The 13,849-nt window shown below is 45.6% G+C and overlaps 2 protein-coding genes across 2 annotated transcripts in view; both read left to right on the plus strand.

The window, feature by feature from the left end:
- LOC306831085 (alpha-2-macroglobulin-like protein 1) overlaps positions 1–13,849 on the plus strand; it is a 43,935-nt gene that overhangs the window by 15,029 nt on the left and 15,057 nt on the right. The gene's annotated exons all lie outside the window — the stretch shown is intronic.
- LOC306829912 (alpha-2-macroglobulin-like protein 1) overlaps positions 1–13,849 on the plus strand; it is a gene marked incomplete at its 5' end in the record, with an annotated part of 43,315 nt that overhangs the window by 14,248 nt on the left and 15,218 nt on the right. The window lies entirely within an intron of this gene.

A 13,849-nucleotide genomic window follows, 5' to 3' on the forward strand; every position in this document is an offset into this window, starting at 1 on the left:
AAACATCTCCCCTCACTGTCCTTATTCCCTGTAACGAGTTGGCAACCTAGTTGTGCGCCCTGAGCGTCTCAAAGTCATTGTCTCTGTGTCAGGTGGCGCAGGTTGGTCCAGCTCGGAACCTGGTGGCAAAGATGCTGCTGACTCTGGTTCACCAAAGTCACTCTCCTGCTCAGTTGACTGAGTTGCACCTTCAGGTTCAGGATCAGGAAGGTCCTGAGTGTAGCGAGGTCTCAGTTGGTCCCCATGGCGTCTGTACACTTGGTCAGTTGACCCACCTTGTACTCTGTACGATACTGGGCCAGTCTGTTGGGTCACTACTCCTGGAATCCATTTATGTTTTCCTCCTGCAGTGTTGCGCAGATACACAGGGTCATCCACTTCAAACTCTCTCACAGCAGCCCGACTATCATGCTCTTCTTTCTGTCGATACTGCCTCCTCCTCACCTTCTCTGAGATGCTAGGCTTCAGGAAGTCCAATCTGGTACGCACATGTCTCTTGAGGTGCAAGTCTGCTGGAGACTCACCAGTAGCACTGTTGGGAGTCGTGCGATACCGCAGTAGGAAATGCGAAACCATATCCTCCACACTCAAATTTTGTCCGGCAAGCTTCTTCATGCCTGCTTCGAACGTGGCAACGTACCTCTCAGCCAGGCCATTAGTAGCTGGGTGCCTGGATGCTCCAGTTGTGTGAAGAATACCATTACTTTTCACAAACTGTTGGAACTCATCTGACGTGAAAGTCGTGGCGTTGTCTGTGACGATTTGCTCTGGTATCCCATGAGATGCAAAAAGTCTCTTAAGTCTTGAAATGGTCACAGTGGATGTTATTTGAGACATTGTAAACACCTCAAGCCACTTTGAGTAGGCGTCGACCACTATCAAGAACATGTGACCCATGAACGGGCCTGCAAAGTCCATGTGAAGCCTTGTTCCACACTTCTCCAGGGAACTCCCAGGGGTGCAAAGGGACTTGGCGTGGTGTGCGCTGTTCCAGCTGGCACGTTTCACATTGTTTGCAGATCATCTCGACGTCCATGTCTACATTCGGCCACCAGACATATTGCCGTGAAATCATTTTCATTTTCACAATGCCAGGGTGTCCACTGTGGATCTCACTTAGCACTGCTCTTCTCAGTTTTGAGGGCACCACAACTCTAGTTCCCCACAGGACACACCCCTGCTCCACAGATAACTCCTCCCTCTTTTTATGGTAAACTTTTAAGTCTTCTGGTATTTCTTTTGGCCATCCTTCCATAACATACCTATGCAGCCTTGAGAGTTCAGGATCCTTTCGTGATGCTTTGGAAATCTGTTTCGCACACCCCGGTGCCTCATCCAGGCGCTCACATATCAGTGCATTCAGGCATGCTGTCATTGGCCCGGTTTCAGTGTCTGTGGTTTCAGGCAACGGGACCCGAGACAATCCATCTGCGTTGCCGTGCTCCTCCGACTGCCGGTAGGTTATGCAGTAATCATACGCGGACAGTATGATGGCCCACCTCTGGCTACGCGCTGCTGCCATTGTTGGAAGTCCCTTGTGTTCTCCAAACAGCGTGAGTAGAGGCTTGTGGTCGGTGACCATGTTGAACCTCCGCCCCCACAGGTATTGATGGAATTTCTTTACTCCATACACCAGGCTTAACGCTTCCTTCTCTATCTGTGAGTAGTTTTTCTCGGCTGGCGAGAGCGTTCGAGAAGCGTAGGCTATTGGATGCTCCTGTCCATCAGGTGTTGTGTGTTGGATCACAGCTCCAATTCCATACGCCGAAGCATCACATGCGAGGGACAGTGGCAGGTGCGGATCATCGTGAATTAACACCTTATCACTCGTTAAAAGTTCCTTACATTTGTTGAAAGCGCTCTGCTCTGCCTTGCTCCATCTCCATTTGGTTTGGTCCTTCAGCAGCTTATAGAGTGGTGCTAAAACAGTACTTTGCTGTGGCACAAAACGTCCATAATAGTTCACCAGTCCTAGAAAAGCTCTGAGCTCTTTGATGTTTGTGGGTGCCGGAGCGTCATGAATGGCTCTGACCTTGCTCTTGGAGGGGTAAACTCCTTTCTCATCCAGCACATGACCCAGATACTCAATCTGAGTTTTCCCAAAGTCACACTTTGACTTCTTCACTCGCAGGCCATTCTCTTGTAGCTTCTGTAGAACCCTGTCCAGGTTCATCAGGTGCTCTGTAGCGAACCCCAGCCAGACAATGGTGAAGCTTACTGATGTTTTAGAGTCTTTATTTATGTTCAGCCTTATTCCTTTTTCTGAGCATAAATTCAGTTTCTCCATGAAACAACGTAAGAGCTAAAGGACAAAATAAATAGCATACAATTAGCTCTTTCAAGTACAAGTAAATACAACAATGCTAATGCGCTAAAGGGCTAGCGCTACCACAATGAAAGAAACATAAATTAACATGAACTTATAAACAATGTACAATAAAACAATTAAGGCACATAAAAATACCTTGTTCCCGTTCCAGCTAGGCGCTTAATTTACACAATAAGATATTTTCCTTCTCTCGTTCTCTGCTCCGCTCCGTACGTCTGTGTTCCTTCATTACGTCAAGTTGAGCACATTTAGATAGAGCATTCACTTCCGCCCAGTGATTACCAAAATAAAAGACCGGTAGAAATCAAAAATTACACAAATAAAATATCACCTTAAAATAATTAGTCACTCAAATAAGAAGAGCGATTTAAGTCCTTTACACTCCCACCAATCACGAGTGAATAATACAATGGTACAGATTGAATTATGAGCGAATGATTTTGAAACACCAAATGACATACCTTTTAAACAACAAAGTGAACTTGCCAAGAGCAGAAAACCTCTTAAGTAGAAAACCTTTATAACCATTTGGAAACAATACCATCTATAGTAAGGGATATAAACTATAGAAAGAGAGAGCAGATTTAGTCCGTCTCCAGCAACAGGACTAGCTTCTGGACAGGACGCTCAACTTCAGACATCTTGTGGAGACGCTCTCCTTTCTTGCCAAGCTCCCTGTCGCCGAGGCAGACCTTCACTCTCCTTACTAGTCCGTCCTTGTCAGCAGTAGTCTCTGAGACTCTGCCCAATCTCCACTTGTTTCTGTGGGCATCTTCTCCTTTTATCATGACGATATCTCCGACTTGCAGATTTCTTCTTGGGGCATGCCAACGTTGTCTGAGAGCGATGTTGGCAAGGTACTCCTTTCGCCATCGACTCCAAAACTGTTCTGCAAGGTATTGAACATGTCGCCACCTTTTTCTGCCATAAACATCTTCTCTGACAAATTCACCTGGTGGAGGTAAGGCCTGGACAGATTTCATAGTCAGGAGGTGATTCGGGGTGAGTGGCTCAAGACTATGAGGGTCACTGAGGTTGTCAGTGGTCAGTGGGCGACTGTTGACGATTGTCATAGCTTCATAGAGGAAAGCCCGTAGCGAAGCATCATTTAGCCTTCCAGAAGAGAGGGTAAGTGTGGACCTCAAGATGCTTCTCACCGTCCTAATCTGTCTCTCCCACACCCCTCCAACGTGACTCGAGTAGGGTGCGTTCATGCTAAAATCGCATTGCTTTTCCGCAAGAGATATAGCCAATCGGTCAGCATCGACTTCTTTTAAAGCTTCTTTGAGTTCGTTTTTTGCTCCGACAAAGTTGCTCCCTTGATCTGACTTAATCTGGCGAACAGCACCACGTATGGCAATGAAACATCTCAGGCCGTTTATAAGAGCATCCGTTGTCATTTCATCAAGCATCTCTATGTGGACGGCACGGGAACTGAGACAAGTGAAGAGAAGACCGTACCTCTTGTTCTCCTTTCTCCCTTGCTTTGTAATGAACGGGCCGAAGCAGTCCATACCGCAGAAGGTGAAGGGGGGTGATGGTTCCACACGTTCAGAGGGTAGATCAGCCATCCTTTGCTCTTCCGTTGGTTTCCGGTGCCGTCTGCAGGTAACACATTGACGAATGTTGGATGCTACTGCCCGGTTTATTCCTGGTATCCAGTAGCCGCTGGACCTGATTGCATTGATGGTGAGACCTTTACCTTGATGTTTCATCATTTCGTGATGATGTGCAATCAACATCTTTGAGATGTGATGATCTTTGGGGATGATTGCAGGGTGCTTGACAGGGTCAGGAAGAGAGGAGTTGTGCAGTCTTCCTCCCACCCTGAGGACACCGTCTTTGCCGAGAAAGGCATCAAGGGAGTACAGTGAATCGTGGGATGGTAGAGGGATCCCTTTGCTCAACAGCTTCAGTTGGTCTTGATATACGTCTTTCTGCAGGTTTTTGATGATGCAGTGTTCTGCCTCTTCTCGTTCCGTTACCGTGGTAAGGTTGTTGGACTTGTTCTTGCTGATGCGCCTTAGAATGCGTGCAACAGCTCGAGTAGCCAGTGACCAGGATGAGAGTTTAGACAAACGATCAACAAGGTTCACTCGTTCTGCAACTCTTGTGCAAAGTGTTTGGGCACTTCGGACCTCTGGATCTCCGATCGTTAACTCTGGAATTTCATCTGTCGGCAGCTTCATTTCCTTGTTCCATAGGAACTTGGGTCCGGTGAACCAGTTAGATGACAGAAGCTCGCTGGGAGTCAGGCCTCTAGAAGCATGGTCGGCAGGATTCTCAGTGGTAGGGACGTATCTCCATTGTTTTGGGTCTGAACTGAGATGAATCTTTTGAACGCGGTTGGCCACAAAGGTGTGGAATCGTCGTGCTTCGTTGTTGATATATCCCAGGATCACTTTAGAGTCTGTCCAGTAGAACTCCTCAGTGTCAGCAGTTCCCAGTTCCTCCTTGAGCATGTTGCTTATCTTAACAGAAACAACTGCGGCTGTCAATTCCAATCTTGGAATAGTTGTGAGTTTGGTTGGTGAAACACGTGATTTTCCGACAACTAGGGCACAATGAACATCTCCTTCTTCATTTTGTAGTCTCAGGTACGAACACTGTCCATAACCCTTCGTGCTGGCGTCTGAGAAATGATGCAGCTCGGTCTTTGAGTCCCTTCCAAAACCAGCAGGTGAGTAAGTGCGGGATATGGTGACATTATCCAGATGAGCTAAATCATTTCTCCACTGTTCCCATCTTGAACGAAGCTCGTCAGTGAGAAGATCGTCCCAGCCTGTACCACGTCTACACGTCTCCTGAAGGATGATCTTCGCTTTGAGCAGGACAGGTGCCACAAACCCGAGAGGATCATACAGGGACGCTACTGTAGAAAGAATGCCTCGGCGTGTGGCAGGCTGTTCCTTGGGGGTGACGTTAAGCCGAAAGTGGTCGGACTCCACGTCCCATTGAATCCCGAGAGCTCTCTCAATTGGAAGATCCTCGAACACAAGGTCCATATTCTTCACATTGGTTGCTCGTTCAGAGGGTGGTATGCTCTCGAGGACGTCTCTGTCGTTCGACACAAACTTGTGTAGTCTGAGACCGCCCATGGCACAGAGTTCACGTGCTTCCCTGGCGAGTTTAATAGCATCTCCAGTGCTTTCGACGCTTGTCAGCCCGTCGTCTACATAGAAGTCGTGCATGATAAACCGTGAGCCTTGGGGGTAGATGTCAGCATTTTCCTTAGCTAGATGTTTCAGCCCGTAGTTTGCGCATCCGGGAGAGGAGGCCGCGCCAAACAGATGCACTTTCATGCGGAACTCGCAGGGCTTTGCGTTCAAGTCTCCGTGCTTCCACCAAAGAAACCGCAGGTAGTTGCGATCAACTTCATCCACATGGAATTGATGGAACATTTTCTCGATATCACATATTAATGCAACAGGATGCAGGCGAAAGCGGATGAGGACTCCGTTTAAGTTGTTCAACATATCAGGCCCAGAGAGGAGGTGGTCATTTAAGCTAGATCCTTTATATCTGGCTGAGCAGTCGAATACTACACGAAGTTTATCAGGCTTTTTCTCATGATACACGCCATGATGAGGGATGTACCATCTCTCACCTTCCCTCCCACCGTCTTCGATCTGCTCTGCATCTCCCCTTTCGATGACCTCTTCCATAAACTTGATGTAATGCTCCTTATACCGTTCATCCCGTTGCAATTTCCTTTTGAGATGATTCAGGCGTATCGCGGCTGAGTCTCTGTTGTCAGGTAAGCTGGGTCTCCTTTTGAAAGGTAGAGGCATTTCGTAATGACCCTGTGTATTTTTTCGTATGCCATCACCCAGCTTGTTGAGGAACATGATGTCATCTTGTGATACTGTTTTGTTATCTTCACTGCCAACCTTAAAGTCTGACTCTAGAATATGGATAACATCTGCTGGAGTAGCTTGAGGTAGCTCTTTAACTGCGATTCTGTGACACAAATGAGTTGTACTCAGCGAGTCATGGCTTTGTGATGATCGGCCCACAATACTCCATCCCAAATCTGTCCGTACAGCGTAGGGTTCTTCATCTCCTCCCAAAATGACTTGCTTCGGTGCCATTGCTCTGGAGCAGTTATAGCCTATGAGGAGACCTACTTCGCAGTCCTTCAGGGGTTGGATTTCATCTGCTATTTCAGTAAGATGACTCCATTGTTTAGCTGTCTCACAAGTAGGGATGTGAGCGCGGTTCAAAGGTATAGAATCTTTCGTGTAGGCAGCAGGAAGATCGACTTGGATGTTTGAACTGTATCCCCTTATACAAAGGCCAGAAACCCTTTCACTTGTGAGAACTGTGTCTTTTCCACTCATGGTCGTCAACTTCAGCTTCACTGGATACTTGTCAGCATCAATACCATTGCTCACTTCTTGGTCGATGAATGTTGTATCGCTTTGAGTATCAAGTAGAGCATAGACAAGTTTCTCTGCAGTTGGATTCCTTTTCGATGACACCCACACTGGTATCACCATTGATGTGCTGGATGAGCCTTCACCTGCTACACTGAGTGATGTAGCAGCGGCACCTTGGCTTTTCCTCGCTTCTGGGGAAGACCCTTCTCTTTTATAGTTGTGATCATGGAGGGCTGTCGGGTGCTTCCCTTTGCAGGTGTCACAGGCGTGACGATGACGACAGTCTTTTGCGCTGTGGCCAGGTTTGAGACACCCGTAGCAAAGTTTCTTTTCCCTTACATAGTTCCGTCTATCAACCAACGACATCTCTGTAAACTTGGAGCACGCATGAAGCTGGTGTCTTTTATCTTGACATAGAATACATGCAATCTTAGCCTTTCTCTGATCTGACCTTAAAGAATCATTGTCTGCAGCTGTTTGAGTGATGAGAACGCTGGCCTTGTTTCGCTTTGGGTCTCTGAGATTTCTCTTCTCAGTGCTACAGTCTGGAGAACGAAGGGCGTGAAAAGATGTAATTGGGTTGCACGCAACCTCAGCTTCAGTAGAAGTGAAGCTGGCAAAATCCTTGAAACTTGGGAATTCTTGGTTCTCATTCAGACTTTGTGTGACTTGACGGTTCCAGCGTGAAGCTGCCCAGTCTGGTAATTTGTAAACGAGTTTCTGGTTCTCTTCACAGTCATTTAATATGTCGAGACCCTTGACATGAGGCATAGCATCGAGACAGGCATTGAGAAAGTCAGAGAAGTTTCTGAGTCCTTCGGCATCCTTAGGTTGAATCCTTGGCCAATTGGTGAGCTTCTCTCTGAATGCCCTCTGAATGGTGAAAGGCTGGCCGAAGCGACGATTCAGCTTGTTCCAGGCATCTTGGTAAGCTTCATTATCATTTCGGTAGAAGGTACCGTCTAAAACCTGGCGTGCTGGGCCACCAACATATTTCTTCAGATAGAAGAGTTTTTCAGCTGCAGTGATTGCCCGTTGGTCAATGAGCAAGGTAAACAATAACTTCCATTCAATGAATCGTATAGAATCACCATTGAAGACGAAGGGCTCAGGAACAGGCAGTCTATTTAAGGTAAGGCTGTCTTGAAGGACTTGGGCAAGAGAGGAGATGTCTGTATTAGGGGAAGATGTGACATTCGATAGAGGGACTGCAGTGACAGGGACATTTTTTGTTTCCTTGTTCCTTTCATTTTTGACGAAGTTAGCAGCTTCGCGTTCCGTTTCATTCTCATATACCTTTAGCTTAGCTTGAGCTGCCCGCACCTCCTTTTCTGCCTGCAACCGCTCTAACTCACGCCTTTGCACTTCTATGGCTTTCCGTTGTTGTTCCTCCAACTCCCGTATTGATTCCCGTTGTCTTTCTTCCTCAAGCATCATCATGTAATTTGCTTCCTTCGCTGCAAGATCAGCTGCTGCATCTACACGCTTGGCTGCTATTGATGAAGCAATGGAGTGGTGATCGGATGTGCTGCGACTCATCAAGGAAGCTGCGGATCCATAGACAGATGTTGCATAGTCACGGTGGCACAGTTCATGAAGTCGACGTCTTTCATTTTCTTCGTTGAACTCCCCCACCTCATCTACTGCTCTGTCGTAGGCAATGTTTATTATTTCTGTGGTCACTGACTCGCACGTGTCGACTCGTCTTCTTATGTCGGTCGATGGTGTGATGAGATCTCGAATTTGACTGTACATGTTCGTTATGTCTCCCTTACCTTTCTTAAGTTCATCAATGAGAAGCCAGAGCTGCTCTTCTGACATGTATGTCTTCAGTTGATCCCTTGCTTTGCGAACCTGTAGTTTCCATTGTTCATACAAGGACAGCAGTCTTTTCTCCCTTTTTTTTGCTTCTTCCTCTTGAAACTCACGCATCTTCTCAGTAGGATTTCGTGTGCGTTCTGAGCGTCGGGGACCTTCAGTTTGGTCATTTTCTTTCTGAAATAGGACGTCAGTCAAACTGTGTTGTTTTGCCTCAACAGCTTCCTTTACATGATGTCTCTCAGATACATCTGTCGCTGTGTGGAGCTCACTTTGTAAATCTTCAACTTCTTTATTTACTCCATCCATCTGCTCCTCTAACTCTGTCCTGTCTGCTGACTGTGACATTATTAACACAATTTTTCTAAAATCTTAAACTAAAATAAACCCCTTTAGCAGATAAGGTTAGCCTTTTCAATGAACAGCATAAACAGCATATCAGTACGAAACAAGAGGCACTGATGCAAAATGTAAATATACTTCAAAAGTGGTAAATATAAATTTAAACACCACAATAAACACAATTCTCGAGGAATATGAAAGGCAAAGTCCAAAAATTGAAAACAGGTCCTTAATTATAAAGGATTCATTTATAAAGAGAAAATGAAAATGAGATGACAGTCTATTTCCTCTTCTCAAGATGAGCAGGTAAGAAAACTATTGAATGTCCGTTAGCTCAAGAAACTGTTCGTCCGTTGCTCAACTTATTTGAGATGTCCATTTAATGATGTGGCAATACTCACAGTTCTGAATCACGCTCAGTGAACATGGCTGTACTTGACCATTGCAACGAATCCGTTGTGACCGCTGCCAAAGTGGATCAGGCGCCAACGGGTGGAAACATGCTGCTTGAAGAATCCACAGGGAAGGCGTGGGTGACGAAGCACGGGCGATGAAGCAGGGGCTGCTGCGGCAGGCACGTGCGAAGACCCTCCGTAATGGCGACGATCAGTCAGGATCAATGCGGGTCAAGCTCTTACTGTAGCGAACCCCAGCCAGACAATGGTGAAGCTTACTGATGTTTTAGAGTCTTTATTTATGTTCAGCCTTATTCCTTTTTCTGAGCATAAATTCAGTTTCTCCATGAAACAACGTAAGAGCTAAAGGACAAAATAAATAGCATACAATTAGCTCTTTCAAGTACAAGTAAATACAACAATGCTAATGCGCTAAAGGGCTAGCGCTACCACAATGAAAGAAACATAAATTAACATGAACTTATAAACAATGTACAATAAAACAATTAAGGCACATAAAAATACCTTGTTCCCGTTCCAGCTAGGCGCTTAATTTACACAATAAGATATTTTCCTTCTCTCGTTCTCTGCTCCGCTCCGTACGTCTGTGTTCCTTCATTACGTCAAGTTGAGCACATTTAGATAGAGCATTCACTTCCGCCCAGTGATTACCAAAATAAAAGACCGGTAGAAATAAAAAATTACACAAATAAAATATCACCTTAAAATAATTAGTCACTCAAATAAGAAGAGCGATTTAAGTCCTTTACATGCTCCGCTTCATCCCGGCCCATCACCAGCAGATCGTCCAGGTAGACCACGACGTTGAGGTCCTTCATCAGGTTCTCCATGATCCTCTGGAAAATACTGACAGCAGTTAACACCAAAGCAGAGTTGGTTGTGCACAAACAACCCCTTGTGCGTATTTACAGTTGTGTATTTCTTTGATTCTTCGTCGAGAAGAACTTGCTGATAGGCAGCTGCTAGATCTATTTTGGAAAATATCTTCCCCCCACATAATGCAGCCAGCACCTCTTCAATTCGCGGCAGTGGGTAAGTCTCAGTGTTTGTAGCTCTGTTTACGGTTACCTTGTAATCACCACACAAGCGGAGCCCACCATCCCATTTTAGTACTGGGACCACAGGAGCAGCCCACTCGCTGTGCTTCACAGGGCTGATGATGCCATCTTTCTCCAGGCGCTCCAGTTCTTTTGCTACCTTTTCCTTCATGGCAAATGGTAGGACACGTGCTTTGTGGAATTTTGGGACTGCATCAGGCTTTACTGAGATTTTAATGTTCCTAACTCGTTTTTGAAAACACTTCTTTAATTGACTTGGGCTTTGTTGTCAGTTGCACTGTGCTTTCTGTGACTTTTTTGATCATTTTCCAATTTAGTCTGATCTGGTCCAGCCATTCCCGCCCACAGAGTGATGGACCTTCTCCGGCCACTATTAGTGGTAAGTCAGCAGCCTGGTCTTCATAGATCACTTTCGCCATGAACTGCCCTTTTACTGGAATGGTCTCCCCTGAGTAGCCTTTGAGGGCTACGCTGCTGCCCTCTAGTGGCACATGTGAGAATGACTTTTCATACACATTCTCTGAAATAATGCTGACCCCAGCTCCCGTGTCAATTTCCATACGCACCTTCTTTCCATTTACATCAAAAATGGCATTGTATGGCCGTCGACCAGCACCACTTGCATTGAACACGGGATACATGAGAACCTCATCTTCTATTTCATCAGCCTGCACATAGCCAGTCACTTTCCCCTCTTTTCGTTCACTTTTTCTCTTCCCCCTTTTTACGTGCTTGCCTTGTGATGGTCCCCCAGTCTTGCATGCTTTCTGAATATGTCCAACTTTGGCACATTTATGGCACTTTGCATTTTTGTAGTAACAGTCATTGGCGCTATGATTTGTCCCTTTACATCTATAGCGTTCATCTTGTTTTGAAGGCGAGCGTCTGTGCTTCTCAGTTACCTTGTGAACAGAAGCGGTGACATCCTCACCCTTCCTCAACTGCTGTGCATCTCGGTGCGCCGTCTCCATGTTGACAGCAAGCTCCACAGCTCTCGCAAAAGTCAGTCTGTCCTCTGAGAGCAATTTGCGTTGGCACGCCTCAGAGTTGACACCGCTGACAAAACCATCACGCAGAGCTTCATCAAGCCTGTCTCCGAAATCGCACTTTGCAGCGAGGTGACGCAGCTCAGCGGCATATTCTGTAGCCGTCTGGTTACTCTTCTGAACACACTTGCGGTACCTGAAACGCTCGGCTATGACCAATGGCTTTGGCTCATAGTAGTTCGTCAGAATGGTCACAACTTCATCAAAAGTTTTGTCCTTAGGCCTGTCCGGTTGAACCAGGTTGCGCAGAAGTCCATACGTAGCCGCTCCGACCGAACTTAACAAGATAGGGACCTTTTTATCATCGTCGACATCATGTGCTTCAAACAGCAACTCCATGCGCTCCACATAGGCTGACCATTGTTCTTGTTCCGGCTTAAACTCGTCCGGTCTTTGGGAAAAGTATGCCATTTTCACTTAGAAAAACCGATTTACTCGTCGCCAATTATGTGGTGTACTTAGCCTAAATAACGAGGCGATGCACACGTTTCTACACTTTATGCAGCGTACTTGTGGAGAGCAACATCACAACGTGCACGAGAAGTAACATGGGTTCCCGGCAACAACATACACATGCACAGTAGACAGTATCAAAACTATGGCGAGCTTGAAAGGTCAAACATCCACAAATAATAACATTAATACACCACACACACCAACTGAAATATTTCAGGTCTTTTATTGTTTTAATACTGATGATTTTGGCATACAGCTCATGAAAACCCAAAATTCCTATCTCAAAAAATTAGCATATCATGAAAAGGTTCTCTAAACGAGCTATTAACCTAATCATCTGAATCAACGAATTAACTCAAAACACCTGCAAAACATTCCTGAGGCTTTTAAAAACTCCCAGCCTGGTTCATTACTCAAAACCGCAATCATGGGTAAGACTGCCGACCTGACTGCTGTCCAGAAGGCCATCATTGACACCCTCAAGCAAGAGGGTAAGACACAGAAAGAAATTTCTGAACGAATAGGTTGTTCCCAGAGTGCCGCATCAAGGCACCTCAGTGGGAAGTCTGTGGGAAGGAAAAAGTGTGGCAGAAAACGCTGCACGACGAGAAGAGGTGACCGGACCCTGAGGAAGATTGTGGAGAAGATTCCGATTCCAGACCTTGGGGGACCTGCGGAAGCAGTGGACTGAGTCTGGAGTAGAAGCATCCAGAGCCACCGTGCACAGGCGTGTGCAGGAAATGGGCTACAGGTGCCGCATTCCCCAGGTCAAGCCACTTTTGAACCAGAAACAGCGGCAGAAGCGCCTGACCTGGGCTACAGAGAAGCAGCACTGGACTGTTGCTCAGTGGTCCAAAGTACTTTTTTCGGATGAAAGCAAAGTTTGCATGTCATTCGGAAATCAAGGTGCCAGAGTCTGGAGGAAGACTGGGGAGAAGGAAATGCCAAAATGCCTGAAGTCCAGTGTCAAGTACCCACAGTCAGTGATGGTCTGGGGTGCCATGTCAGCTGCTGGTGTTGGTCCACTGTGTTTTATCAAGGGCAGGGTCAATGCAGCTAGCTATCAGGAGATTTTGGAGCACTTCATGCTTCCATCTGCTGAAAAGCTTTATGGAGATGAAGATTTAATTTTTCAGCACGACCTGGCACCTGCTCGCAGTGCCAAAACCACTGGTAAATGGTTTACTGACCATGGTATTACTGTGCTCAATTGGCCTGCCAACTCTCCTGACCTGAACCTCATAGAGAATCTGTGGGATATTGTGAAGAGACAGTTGAGAGACGCAAGACCCAACACTCTGGATGAGCTTAAGGCTGCTATCGAAGCATCCTGGGCCTCCATAAGATCTCAGCAGTGCCACAGGCTGATTGCCTCCACGCCACGCCGCATTGAAGCAGTTTTCTGCAAATGGATTCCCCACCAAGTATTGAGTGCATAACTGAACATAATTATTTGAAGGTTGACTTTTTTTGTATTAAAAACACTTTTCTTTTATTGGTCGGATGAAATATGCTAATTTGTTGAGATAGGGATTTTTGGTTTTTCTTGACTTTTTTTCCAAAATCATCAATATTAAAACAATATAAGGCTTGAACTACTTCAGTTGTGTGTAATTAATCTAAAATATATGAAAGTCTAATGTTTATCAGTACAATATAGAAAATAATGAACTTTATCACAATATTCTAATTTTCTGAGAAGGACCTGTATGTGTCTCTCTAAAAATAAAGAGATACAGTAGATCCACCCTTGTTTACAGTATGACATCACTTCTTACCTGTTAAATATCTTTAAATAATATCACAGCTTACAGCTATATTATTTTAATTGTTTCAGCTGTTTTTACAAACAGACATTTTAAGCTGTACCAATAATAACATATTTTTTTCCTGTTTATTAACACACTGTGTCCTCTCTGTCTTCTTCTTGGATTTGGTTGTTACTGTATGTTTCCAAAACTGTACAAACGGTTTATGACTCCATGCACACAGATTTGTAAACCAT

The sequence above is a fragment of the Symphodus melops genome (assembly GCF_947650265.1).
Source record: "Symphodus melops genome assembly, chromosome: 10".
NCBI lineage: Eukaryota > Metazoa > Chordata > Actinopteri > Labriformes > Labridae > Symphodus > Symphodus melops.